Genomic DNA, 14,903 nt, shown 5'->3' with positions numbered 1-14,903 from the left:
CCAACAGAACAAACAAAACCATAAAATGTTGAGGACAATTATTACCCCCTTCTTTCTATTTTGCTTAACCCATTATGAAATAGAATTGGAGTGAGATGTTCTAGACTTTGTTTCTTTGTTTCTTTTTTGGGCTTATCTTCATACTGAGGTTATAGGCACAATGAACTTTTACAACAGAGGGAAAGAGTTAAAAATAAATAAAAATCATTGGAACATAGATAATGTTAATATGTAGTCTTCTAAATCAATATGCATCCCCATTAGGATCCTTAAGTATAGTTTAGTGGCCCAGTTTATATTTGTTTGACAACACTGTTCTACACTGTTGTATGGTATGTCATTGCTTTGTACCACATGTAATTGCAAAAATAAGTCACTCTTTGCCACCCAAGCAGATAGTTGCTACGCACATCTGTCAGTCAAATGCAAAAGATTGCCCTGGAAGCTGAGGGAATCAATCACAACTTGGACACTTGTGCAGTGTCAACTAATTTTAGTTACTGAGGCCAGGAACACTACGCAGAGTGATTGGCAAGGCACTTGTTTCAGACACAGTGAGGGTTACGTCTGCCCTTATGGCAAACAACTGCACAAATAGGAAACAGGCTGAGCCTGGGGGACTTGCTTCAACAAATTATTTGAAGTATGAGTCTACCTCCTATCTGTATTTATTATTCCAGCTCTTGGTCTAAGGAGGATTTAAAAAAAAAAACCCTGTTTACTTTAAACTGTTCCCATTAAGTGATCAGAGTTGCCTACATCTTTTGCACTCTTCCTATGGATGTTAGGGAAAGTAAAATGACCAGGATGAAAACCTGAAGGACAAGGCAAGAAATTACAGATTGGTCAGAGTTGCACTTACTTTTTTCCTTCTTATGTTTCTCAAGTGAGTTCTCCTCCAAACAATGCTTGGCCTGAGAAATGTGTTGATAAATGCTTAAGACCAAGTTTCTATAAGGTGGGAAAAATACACTTTTAAACTTAATTTGCATTTTTAGCATATCTTCCACATTGCATTCATGGTAATCTCTAGTCATTCTGATCAATGTCTTGCCCCCAAACCAGATGGCTCTGCAGAAGAAGTGAGGTTGGTGACAGCACAGCCCTGCCTCACTTAAATCCAATTCACTTTCATGTCATGACATCATCTTCCAGATGATATGATCCTCTTTGAGAACAAAGGACAAACAATAACATACTTAAGTCTAGACAATCAGCAAAACAATAAACCAAACTATGATTTGTAATGTTTTTTGATTTCAAGTTGTATAGAGATGCTCTAATCAAAAATTTAACTATCATCTCTGAGCTGGTTCACTCAGCTTCAGCCCACCTCTGCCTGGCTGAATAATTACCTTCCAGACAAGAAATACAAATACTTGGAAAATGAATTTTGGATCATGAAAAGTTGAGGTACATTAGTTAGTTCTGTTTTGTTCTCTCTTTCTCCCTTACCCAACAGCATCTTACCACTCATGAGATTTCTCCTTGGGAAAAGAGACCCCCAGAGACCTGGAGGAAAATTCAATGGAAGTATGTATTTAGAACTATTTGGGAAATGGATATGGAGAAAAACATGCCTGTGTCTTTCTCTTGCCTTACATGTCAGATACTGGCACCAAATGATGACATACAAAGAGGCCCATTCAGGTTTTATTGCCCTCACAGTTAGGCACCCTCCCCTGGGGCAGCCAACAGCCAGGGAAAAGTGGACATGTTGAGACTTTCCTGGATTAGTGACTGCCAGCAAAGTAACTTCCCAGTCTTCAGGCCCAGTTTCCTGGCATCTCTGTCTCTAGCTATAATTTCCAAGATCCCCAACTTGGTGGTTTCTCTAAGGGTGCCAGATTCTGTGGATGTATTCTATTCTTAGCTGTAGATCAAACATTCCATTCTGAACTGAGTAAAAGGATATTTAAATAAACTCAAGGTGTTAAGAGGATAAGATGTGAATATTTTAACACTTCAACATATAAAACACAGGTTAACAAAAAGCTGATGTCTGAAATCTTAATAGGGCTTGACCTCTGTGGTAAGAGTTCTCAGTGACTAAATAGAGAGCACTAAGTGTGGATAGATCAAGAATCATTAAAGCTGGCAGGCACCTTAGATATAATTTAGTACAGTCTCCTAATTTTACATGTGAGTAAACTGAGACACACAGAGTTGACATGCCTTGCTCAAGCTCATAGTTAGACATGGTACTCAAATCTCTTTACTTCCATGACAACACTAGCTCTTGGGCACCATTATGTCCTTTGTGGACCCCAGAAATATAGCCATGATATTTTCCTTTTTTGCCATAAATATCTCATTAAATGGGATTATTAGTAATAGAAGGGTCAGAGATTAGAACTGAAAGAGAATTTAGAGGCCATCTAACCAAATGCCCTCATAAAATGTGTAGCTAGAGAAGGGAAATAATTTGACCAAGTTCAGATATTACATGACAGAAATAGCATTTAAACCATATTATCTGAATTCAGAGTTAGTGATTATTCCATTCTGCAGGAAGATAGATGGAACAATAGATAGAATACCAGTCCTTGAATCAAAATTACCTAGATTCAAATCCAACCTCAGATAATTACCATCTATGTGACTCTGGGTAAGGCATTTAATCTCTGCTTGCCTCAGTTTCTTCATCTATAAAATGAGGCACCTACCTACCAGGATTATTGTTGTGAGAATCAAATGAGATTTTGTAAAGTATTTAGAATAGTTTCATGACAGTTGTTATTGTTTCCTATTGGAGATATATATGTATATATATATATATATATACATACATACATACATACATACATACATATATCCAGCCACAAATGAAGAAATACGCAATGTTTAGTAAGGAAAATTGTTTAGAGAATTTATGAAATGTATCAAGTGAATCAAAAATAAGCAGGATTCAAATCTGATTTATCCAGATGATTTGGCCAAATGCATAGGTTTTACAAACTAATTGCTCTTTATTTTGTATTATTTCTGCATAAATTCATATGAAATATCAATCTAAGGAAATTCTGACACACTTGAATATATATATATATATTAACCTAACTTTGGTAAAGAATGTTGCAAGTAAGAAAAATGGCTTTGGACATATGAGCTGTGCAATCAGTCTCATTTCCAATTCCAGGGGAGGACTAACAGTAAACTTATAATATGCTGGTATAGGCAGGGGCAGTTTTATTCCAGTCCTGCTGACTTGCATTCCCCAGAGCCTGCTTACCAGTTGCAAAAGTCACTCTAGTGAGTGACTGCCTAATTTCATCTTTTATGGTCCCTAACTTTTATGTCAAGGGGGAAGAGGACAGACTCCAAACAGGGAAAAGCATAGAGAGAGACACACTGAAATCCAGCTTAGGAGGAGATGGTGTCTTTTGTAGTGTATTCTATCTATGCCCATTGTTACCTGTTCTTAGCTTTTGGTTATTCTATGAGGTCTAAATTATATACCCAGTAAAACTGCATCTAGAAGGAAAGGACTTTCTATTCACTGGGTCTTGAGCCTATATGAAATATCTTGAATTTAGTTCCAAATCAACTTTTTTTTTAAGTTTTTGCAAGGCAATGGGGTTAAGTGGCTTGCCCAAGGCTACACAGCTAGACAATTATTAAGTGTCTGACCCGGATTTGAACTCAGGTACTCCTGACTCCAGGTTGCCACCTAGCTGCCCCTCAAATCAGCATCTTGAAGAGTATAAAGAAAAAAAAATAAATGTGTGGAAAGGATTGTTTAAATCCCTAAAGTAATGTTGCAAAATAACTAAGTTTAAACCAAATATTTTTGTCAATTATGTGGCTATTTTGTCTATCAGTTGTTATTGTGTAGATATCTATTAAATTTCAGATGATTGACTTTGTTCTTTTTTTTGTTGTTTTCATGTTTAATTATCTATGGAGTTAACAGGAAACTAATATCTATCTTATGTTTTAGGGTTTGACAGACATTTAGCAATTTATCACTTATTACATTCTCTGGAATTTTGTTAAAAGTTTCATTTAGAAATGATTACACACTTATAATTGTATATATCTATACATATACATATATTTCAACATGTATATATGTCTCTGTATATATAAATATATGCATATATATACACATATGTGTGTATACAACACATACAGCTACAGACGCATAAACATATGCACATAATCTTTAACCTGAGTCACTTTTCTGACCAAGGCTTCTTTACCCCTCCATATATAGCCTGAAGGCTCTCCATTCCTGACTTCTCTCATATTGATGCAGAATTTATTATGAATATTTAATCAGCTTTAGCACTACTAATTCAAAATTTTCAAACTCAAGAAACTCACCAACATCAACTGCCCAGCAGTAAGGATTGCAAGCATTTATCTCTACAAACCAGTCATTAAGTTCTTCATAAATAAAGACTGGAAAGGTCAATTGTAGAAATCTTAATTTAGTAACTTAGTTATCTAAATTGACAGAAAACCAAAATAAACAAAACCAAATAATTTATTTAACTAATTAAAACTTAATTTAAATAAAATATTTTAATCAAATTTAATAGATAATCATTTTACATAAATAATAGAATGAGATAAGTAACCAAAACCTAGAATAATATTAATTTAATATTGCTATATAAAGGCTAAGACTGAATATAAAGTTAACTTACAGGGAACTGAGAAAAGTAGATTTACTTTTATAAGCAAGTGTTGAAGACCAGGATAAAACCATAAGAACTTTTATGTCTTGTGAAGTGATTATTTTTTTCATTTGTAATAGGATGAGGGATATATTGATGAGCCCCTCCCTGCTCTGTAGATATATCTCCAACTCCAGCCCTGAAATATTTGGCATTTTGTGATGACACAGCATTCTGGAAGCAGGAGAGGAAGGGGTATATGTCTAAGGAAGATTGGATCCAGGAAGAACTCTCTATAAGGTAAATTTTAAAGGAATAAACAATTGCTCTTGTTCTCTTTTTTTCCTCCTCTCCTGAGGGTATCACATGGAATTCTTTCTATGAACCATCTAGTGAGGATGGAAGAGAGACTCTTATTCCTTACACTCATAGCAGTCAATGCAGCTATTGTACCACCAAAACTAGAATTAAGAACCTAAAGTGAGTAAGATTTGAGTTCAAATCCAGCCTCAGATATTTACTACCTTTTATGGCCCTGGACAAGTCACTTAACTTCTATTGTCCTTAGTTTTTAGTTATAAAATGTGGATAACAAGAGAATTTGAGAAATCAGGAGCATTTGAGTTGCTCAATTGGTTGCCTGAAAGCAGTTGGCAGTTTACGCAATTATACAGAGAAGATGAACACAAAGAAATGATGATATAAAACCCTGGGCTGGGTGATCCAAAGACCTTGGAAGTAGCTGTTTGCAAATGCAGAGCAGATTGAACTGTCCCATTAGGCATTCCATGTATTAATGTATTAAGTGTCTACATCTTAGGAGAATGTAGTAAGAATTAGAGTTACTATTGATATTTTAAGACATTGTTCATTTGTCCTTATGAGTGTTTTGAGCATTTTTTCTTTGTGGAGGAAATGAATAGTTATCTTTTAACTTATGTATATATACATCTATATATAGATATAGATATAGATTAGATATAGATATAGATATAGATATAGATGTAGATGTAGAAGTAGATGTAGATGTAGATGTAGATGTAGATGTAGATATAGATGTAGATGTAGATATAGAGAGATAGAGATAGAGATAGAGATAGAGATAGAGATAGAGATAGAGATAGAGATAGAGATAGAGATAGAGATAGAGATAGAGATAGATAGATACAGGTACAGATAGATATAGATATAGAGATAGAGATAGAGATAGATATAGATATAGATATAGATAGATATAGATATAGATATAGATATATAGATGCTTTGAAGACTTTTAAATCAATTATGCTTCTTTCCCTACCTCCCTTTTGTAGGGAGACCTTAGATGTGAGTCAAATTAATTTTCCCAAAATTTTGGGGTGGGGGAATAAAAAACCTCAACAAACCAGTGAGTAGGAGAACAAGTTTGATCTATATTAAAGATACTCTCTGAGAACTGAGCCTGAGTGCCATGTACCTCCAAAGCTAGGTCATCCATACCTCAAGAGGATTGTTTTACTTTTATAAATATATGCAGCTAATATTGCTAATATTTGCTATAATATTTAATCATTTAAATTTTTAATTAGCATACAGTATTAACTTCAACAATTAATGTTTCATGATTAATATAAATTCTAATATTTAAGCAATATTGATAAATATATTTTATCTACAAATACTTATTTAATTTCTTATTTTAGCAAGAATGTTAACTGACTGATTTAATATATTGTTTAAATTTATCTATATGTATATATTTTTTTGTCTATTGAATTTATAATTACATGTCTGTTACTTTGCCTCCTTACTTTTGTATTCTCTTGTGGTATTTTTAAACACCTAAGGGGTTAAATGCTATTATCAGGGAGTAGGAAAAAAGGAAAGAGAAGAAATTCAGTGTTTTTCCACTACAATAGGGGCAGGGAATCCAGGCAAGTTAAAATGAAAACCAAGTGCAGATTATCAACTATCTGAGCCTGGACTGGCTGATAGAGAAAAACAAGAAAATAATAGGTATAGGATTACCAAGGGTAGATAGGTCCTCCTTTCCTGGGTCCAATCTATGATGATTCTATATATCTCCTTCATTTAAACTTTTTTTTAAAACAACCACTGTTTATCTTGATTCTACTCTTTTTTTACTGGCCAACATCAAGACTTAATTCTCTGGAGCTCCATTCTGGGTTCTGTCTTCTTGAATACAATGACTTACTGACCCTCAATTTAGTCTATATCGAAAAATAGAGACTTACCCCCTTACTTTGCCCCTGCCTTGCTGGAAAGAGCACACTAATTTTCTTTTAAGTACTAAGGAGTAGCTAGGTGGTACAATGGATAAAGCGCTGTAGTTAGGAGGACCTGAGTTCAAGTGTGACCTCAGACACTTAACACTTATTAGCTGTGTGACCTTGGGCAAGTCACTTAAACCTGATTGCCTCACATCCAGGGCCATCTCCAGTCATCCTGATTCAGATAAGGTGTCTGGATCTGGAGGTTCCAGGGGAGATGGCTCCAGAGGAGAAAGTGAGGTTGCTGCAAACCCCCCTCAAATCTGATTTTCTTACATGTCATGGGATCTCTTCCCTGAAGTCATCCTTCTAGAATGAAGGACAAGCAACAACAAATTCAACTCAGTGTTATAGAGTACTATAGCAAACAGAGCTGATTTTGAACTTTAATTACTGCTTCTGATACCTAGTGATGGGTATGACCCTGCACAGATTCCTCAGTCCAGTCCAGAGTCATTCAGCCCAGATCTGAACTCATCACTCCCTACTAAACAAACTTCAGTATCTTCCTATCACTTCCAAGATCAAATGCAAAAATCCTGTTTTACATTCAAAGTCTCAAAAGTCTAGTTCTCACTCCGTCTTTCTAGCTTTCTTATACTTTACACTCACTCTTCCATCTAGTGTCACTAGTTTTCTTGCTATTCCAGAGACAAGACATTCCATCCCTTAACTCTGGACATTTTCAGTTTGTTCCACATGCATGGGGTTTTCTTGCCCCATCATCTCAGATTCTTGGCTTGCCTTTCATGACTTCCTTCAAGTTCCAACTAAAATCCTATCTTGTCCTAGAATCCTTTCTCAACTCCTCTTACTTACTTCTTATTCCTTCCTTCTATTGATTATTTCTAATTTATCTTGCAATTTTTAACCTTAATTTCTTTGAATATGGCTAAGCTTCTTGAGGGCAGGGACTGTCTTTTGCCTTTCCGGGCAACTCCAAGACTTTCTTGGCACACAGTAGCTGTTTAATAAATATTTTTTTTGTCTGACTGATTGACCGCCTGTCTGAACTTTTCACTGGTCAGATAACTGAAATTTGCATAACATATAAAATGGCATTGGAAGAAGTTGGTCCCTATTTGGGAGTTCATTAAACCACTGAAATCACAGGGCCCAGTCCATCTTCTCATTTCCACCCTTTGATTAAAAAGTTTCAGCTATTAATCTCTATAATGATTGAATAATTTAAGTTGAAGAAAATCTTAACTTTAGTTTTCACCTCCAAATATATGGGAAGGTACATTTTAATCTCCTGGGAGACTGAAGAAAAGAGAATGGGAACTAAACCCATTTTTCCCCAAAGTTAAGAAGTTGGAAGTTTTGAACGTTTTTATATTTTGGACCTTTTTTGCAGCCTGATGAAGCTTATGGAAGCAAAGTAAAGTTTTAAAATGCATAAAATAAATAACACTATTAAAGGAAACCAGTTCTATTGAAACATATTTTCAAAATATTAATAAAACAAGTTAACAAATCCTCAAGTTAAGAATCCCATTCTAGGTCTTGTCCTGGAATATTGGCTTATCAATTCTATATAGACTAGATTCTTGGTTTCTTGACAATGGATTTGAGCTAGAAAAGCTATGAGGAGATTCAACACTTCTTGGATCAGATTCTCCATCCCTCTGGCTATAGTATCTTGATATACCTTGACCTACAGTAGAGGTCCCATTCATTCCCTAGAAGAGGTCCCATTCTTTCCTTCTTTTAGGTTTCAACTCTGCAAGAAACAACTCCCTTTTCAGATGCTAGTTGGCCATAAATTATAGACTTAGAAATCTTGTTCTGAACAAAAAAGACACTCCCCTATCTTACTTTCAGGCTTCTTCAGTGATGGTCACTTTCTTTGACTTAAGGATCATAAGACTTTGAATATGAGACTACAGAATTTAGAGTTCAACATTTTTCAAATGAGGAAATTAAACTTCAAGAAGGGTTAAGTGATTTTTCCAAGGTCATGTAGGGCATGACCCTCAAGTCAGGATTCAGACCTAGGTTCTCTGAGGTCAAATGTAATCATTTTCTCCTATGACATCACATCATCCAGGCAATATGATTTTTTTTCATCCACTTTCTTCTCTATTGTACATGGTTAGACAAGTTCCTCTCCTATTGTGAAAAATGATGTAATTTGTGGGTATGAACATTTAGAGAACCTTACCTACACAAGAAAACTCTCACTATATCATAAAGAAAATAGGGGATACTTCCTCTTGGAATTTATTGAAGACATCTTCTTTGACAATGGTGAAAACTTCTGGTGAATATATATCACTGTTTTTAACATCTCTTATCGATATAATCAGCTCATAGCTGAGCATAATTATCTCTTTAGTCAATTCATCTGAAAGTCTTTTATATTTTATACATACATGTATGTATGCATACACACATACACACATATATGTGTATGTATGTATGTATATATGTATGTATGTATAAATGTTTTAGGAAGAGAACACTCTCACCTCACAAACAATGATGGAAAAAATCAATCTCCATAGGATTTGGTGTGATGTTCAACTAAACCACATAAATCCAAGAAAATTTGTAGATAAAATCAAAACTGAGGAAGAGAAGGTACTTCTACAAAACACATAAAATTAAAAAAGTAGCCAAGATGACTTAATCATCTAATTATATATGGGCTGAGTTTTCATTTTTATAAGATCTTTATGAGAATGGTCTGTATAGGATTAAGAACTTCCTTGATGAAAACATGAGAGGGGCCCAGACAGACTTTCTTTTATGGATATTTTCAATGGCAGATAATATTCTAATAACCTTATAACTTACTAGGAGCAATAGATACTATAAGATACTACTATTTATTATTTATTAATTTTATTAAGACATTTCACTTGCTAGAAGAAAACGTAGCTTTAAAGGTTCTCTGAATGACAACTCTACATTGCAAAGCAATTATAAAAATTCAACCAAAATACATAAAGACAAGACTTGTAAAACATGAAGAATGTACACGTAACTCTTTAAGCATTCATTTTACATTCTCAGATAAAAATGAAAGACCTCTTTCAACTTTATATCATAAGGTATGAGATAGCAAATATGCTACCCTTCAGTTTCAAGCAAAGAAACACTTACTTCATTCAACAGCTAAGTGGGCTGCTATCTTCCACTCATTATATCTGTGATTTACAAGGACCATATAGGCATGAGTTAGTTATGTCAAAGACGGCCAGTATAAAACACCACAAATGGGAATTTTATCTTTTAGCCCACTATGGAGTCATTGCCTAAGATACACTTCTCAGCCTGCATACAATTAATCTATGTAAACCATTATCTTCACCCAGAAGACTCAACTTAAGACTGCTGGACAAGAATCATATCTTAAATATGTTTGACAACCAGAGTCCCAGGATAGCTTGAATACCCTACTATAAAATCTTCCTCTCTGGCACAAGGCAGTTGCCAGTGTGAAAGAACAAGAGAATTATCTTTCAAGGAATTTGTTGACAAGCTGGGGAGTGAACATTTCACCAAAAATCAAAGTGTGATTTTTATCCCAAGCTTCCAAAATATCCTTTAAACTGTGGACTATTCAGTAATTAAGATTATTCATAATCTTGAGATTTTGGGTTATAACCTCTATTTTGTTCTAGAAATTATAATAAAAATTGAATCCACTTTTGGGGCATCCAATATATTTAATGTTAATACTTTATTAGGTGTTTCCTAGTAACATTATTTGGAATTATAAAAAAAGCAGAATTGAAGCTTCTTTAAGAATTGTCATTAAATGTAATTCATTTAGAGAAAAGGATAGATTCATAAATTCTTATCACCTCTTAACAGTTATAATATTAAACCAAAAAATCCTTTTTGATACAAAAATGCCTCCAGAGTGAGTTTTTAGTTTGTGCTTATTACTATACATGCTTCATTTTTCTTCAGTCTTTTAGTGATCCCTTTTTTAAAATCATAGGCTCTCAATTTTTTTGATCTCTAAGTAATTATTGAAGACTAGCCTAAGGACTTTTGTTTATGAGGTTTATGTCCGCATGTATGCTAGGATGTTTTAATAACCACTCTTTAGAAAGCAATTTTAGAAAAAGCACAAATTTAATCTGTAATATTAATATTTTCATCACTTTCTTAAAAATAAATAATCAACAAAACATCAAATCAAGACACAATTTGTAGCATTTGTCTATTTCTAGGGTATCAATGTTCACACTAAAAACTTAACAATCAGCTCTCACACTACATCACTATTTACAACTTGTTATAGTTACTGTTATTGTTGTCATTGTTGTCTTTGACATCAGTGTTGAAGACATCTAGGTAGCGCAGTGGATAAAATATCAGACCTGAATTAAGATTTGACCTCAGACACTAGCTGTGTGAACCTGAAAAAGTCACTTACTTCTGTTTGCCTCAGTTTTCTCATCTATAAAATGATGTGGAAAAGGAAATGACAAATCACTTTAATATCTTTGTCAAAAAGACCCCAGATAGAGTCATGACCAAAACAACATGAACAACAACAAAATCCCACTAGATTGATTATACTTATTAAGCTAAAATATCTTAGCACTGTTTTTAAAATGTGGACACCAAAATCAAAATAAATAAAAATCTTTCTTTAAAAAAAGTGTGGACACCCTGAAAGAGCCTCAGGAACAATTTAGGAAGGGGGGGAGATAGGTGGCACAATGGATAAAGACTTGGGCCTGGAGTCAGAAAGACCTGAATTCATATCTAACCTCAAACACTTACTGATGGTTTGGTCTTGCACAATATCTTGTGTAATTCTTGCTTTCCTCAGCTGTTCTCAACTGTAAAATGGAGATAGCAATATTTATTCCTTTAAAAAAAAGAAAGAGAAGTGGAGATCTATAGAAAGCATTGGTAAAGTGAGATAATACTTTTAGATAAGTAGGATATTAAATTATTCTTTTAGTTGTTTCTACATTTGCAATTAAACTAGGAATGAGAAGAAAGAAATTAATTTAGACCTTGGTTTTTTCTATTATATACTTATTAGGTTAAAAGAGACAGCTTAAGTTTATAGAAAATAATTGGCCAACCATTCTTCCTTTTGTTCATTCAATATTTATAGTATCTATATAATAATTAACATTATCACTTCAGCAACAAGATGCTTTACAGTTTAAAGAGCTTTCCTCACAGTACTCAGTCAACAAATTCCAGTCACTGTTTGTTAGGGATTCAATGAAAGAAAAAAAAAACAGTCCCTGCTCCCAAAGAATTCACAATTTAATGAGGTGACAATGCAAAATAACTATGTACATATAGTGCATATATATAATATGACATATATAAAATAAATATTTTAATATATAATTATATTCAAATATTTGCATATATATAGAAATAATATATGCACATATCTATATACAAAGTTTTAAATACAGAGGATATTGTTGTTAGTTGTGTCTTCTCCATTTGGGTTTTCTTGGCAAAGATAATGGAGTGGTTTACCATTTCCTTCTCTTTAGCTCATTTTAGATGAGGAAACTGAGTAAAACTGAGTTAAGTGACCTACTCAGGGTCGCACATCTAGTAAATGTCTAAAATCAGATTTGAACTCAGGTCTTCCTGATTCTAGATGAGGCACTCTATCCACTGTCACACCTAGCTGGATAGATAGATAGATAGATGGATGGATAGATGGATATAGATAGATAGATAGTAGATAGGTAGATAGATAGGTAGGGAGAGAGAGAGAGAGAGAGACAGAGACAGAGACAGAGATACAGAGAGACAGAGAGACAGAGAGAGACAGAGAGAGACAGAGAGATAGGCTGGTAAATGTTTAACAACCCTCTCTGGGGGAGGAAATATTTGTATGAAATGAAAGAGATCAGTTGGAAATTGGAAAGGGCATAATTTGAACTGAACCTTAAAGGATGGGATGGATTTCAGCAATCAGAGATAAGAAACTGATGAATTGGAAGGAATAGTGCTTGATCTGAGCCTTAGAAGATGCTTTGGATTTCATCAGTGAAAAATGGGGATTGATGATTCGGGGGAGGAAACAGGTAAAAGAACAGGGGAGTCTGATTGGGGCATGATGAATCCAATTTGGCTGAAGGATAGAGTACACCCTATGTACCTTCATGTGAAGAGGAGGTAAAGCTGGAAAAAGACCAGATGGCCCAAGGTCTTAACTCCCTGGCAAAAATTGTTAGCAATTAATTTTCAGATTATGAGGACCTATTGCTGTTTCTTGAGGTAAGGGGGGGATAGAGTTAGAAGAAAGCAAAAGAAACACATTGAAGACTTAGGCATGTTCTAGAATATGGAAAACATAAAAATTAAATGATTGAAATACTGGGCAATTTGTAATTAAACACTACCTACCCATCAACCAAAATGAACTTTTGTTTCTCCTGTAATCTCTGGATTTCAAAGGTCTATTTTAGATCTTTAATTTCAAACTAATATTTCCTGGGGTACCACAGTTTAAACAATTCTGCAGAATCTATTCCCCACTGCTGAGATAAGTTGTAAAACCAGAATTTCCCTTGACCACTTTAGATTATAAGAATTTCTGGAGTACTTTTCAAAAGCATTAGATTACTGCTCAGGCCAAACTCTATTTTGGATAATTGTGTTCTTCCAATAGAACTAATTCCCTATATAATTTCTACTATAAAAGAGACTCTTCATTTTCTTCCCTGAAAAATCTTATTTCACCCCACAAGCTGGCTACCTTTCAGTGTAGGGAGAGAATTCCAGTGATTTCTGTATTGGGGTGGAGCTACGGAAACAAATTTGAAAGCTATTTCTGAGACTAAGGGGCCAAAACTCACTCAAATATAGTTCAAGAACCAGTAATAGAGTTCACACTACTGGCTACGAAGAGAGATACTGGAAAAGTCACGTATCCCTCCGATCAACACACTTAGTTCAACCAATTTTATTCTATTAAGGATGCAGATCAAAATACATTGTTAACTTCAAAGGACATCACAGAATCTTAGATTTAGTTAGATAGGATTTTAGGAGTTAATATTTTACAGAACTTTGGAGATTTTGCTCAAAGGTAGTAGAGAGGTAGTAGAGGTAGTAAGAACAGCTTGCATTTGAACCCAGCTTATCAGTGCCTAAATCCAACACTTTTATCATGGCACTAGAAAAATATGTGAACCTAGAGCAATAGACCTCTGATACCTGGATGACTTTGGATATGTTACTTGACCTTCCTGGGCCTCAGTTTCCTCACCTGTCAAAATGTCAGGGGGTGGGGGAGGTTGTATTAGATAGCCTTTGAGGACTGTTCCAATTCTTTTCCCTACTCCACTTGATTAACAACATAAAATATTTTTAACTAGAATGAATTAATGAATAAATGAATTAGTTGATCAAACAAAAATTTAGCCTTTCATGTGCCAGGTACTGATTGTGCTATGAGCCGAAAAAAGTACCAAAAAAATGAAACAAATCCTATTCCAAGGAGTTTATATTTTACTGGAGGAAGACAAGAATGAAGAAATGAATGCATGGATAAACAAACAAATGGATAAATAACTGGAATTTATTAAGTTCCTACATCCTTTAATTTATTAAGTTCAGAAAAGAATTTATTCATTTTGCTCAAAGTCATAGGTCCTGCCATAATGGTTCAACTAAACTGTCTACATATGAAAATTATTGTATTGAAAATTATGTATTGAAAATGGAGAAAACTGAGGTAGGAAGACAATTTGAGATTACTACAATCGTCAAAGACCACTACTAAAGTGAAGGCAGTGGGACAAAGGTAAAAATTGATAAAACTTGGTCTTATGGTGGTAATTGCAATGTTTTTTGATCTTTCTCATCTCATACATGTGATTTTGGTTATATTAGAACTTCTGGAGATCACTACTTTTCTCTGTACTTAATGACACACACTTACCGACTTTTGTGCACACTAAAAATTGATGTTTCCAAGAAACATGGGGCACCAAAAGAGGTTCCCTCCTTCATCCCATTCTTTTTTGCTTTCTATATCATCCTAATGAAGTATTACTTA

General features: G+C 34.3%; 1 long non-coding RNA gene across 4 annotated transcripts in view; it reads right to left on the bottom strand.

The window, feature by feature from the left end:
* The window catches only part of LOC141489768 (uncharacterized), an 81,482-nt gene that overhangs the window by 19,169 nt on the left and 47,410 nt on the right, over nucleotides 1-14,903 (bottom strand). Inside the window, exon 2 of one of the 4 annotated variants that reach the window (XR_012468980.1) lies at nucleotides 11,639-11,726. The exons of the other annotated variants lie outside the window; for them this stretch is intronic. This is a non-coding gene — a long non-coding RNA (uncharacterized LOC141489768). The remainder of the gene's footprint in view (nucleotides 1-11,638; nucleotides 11,727-14,903) is intronic. 4 annotated transcript variants of the gene reach the window in all.

Source organism: Macrotis lagotis, chromosome 5 (genome assembly GCF_037893015.1).
Source record: "Macrotis lagotis isolate mMagLag1 chromosome 5, bilby.v1.9.chrom.fasta, whole genome shotgun sequence".
NCBI lineage: Eukaryota > Metazoa > Chordata > Mammalia > Peramelemorphia > Peramelidae > Macrotis > Macrotis lagotis.
Note: the sequence above shows the minus strand (reverse complement) of the source record. Positions and strands in the feature narration are given on the sequence as shown.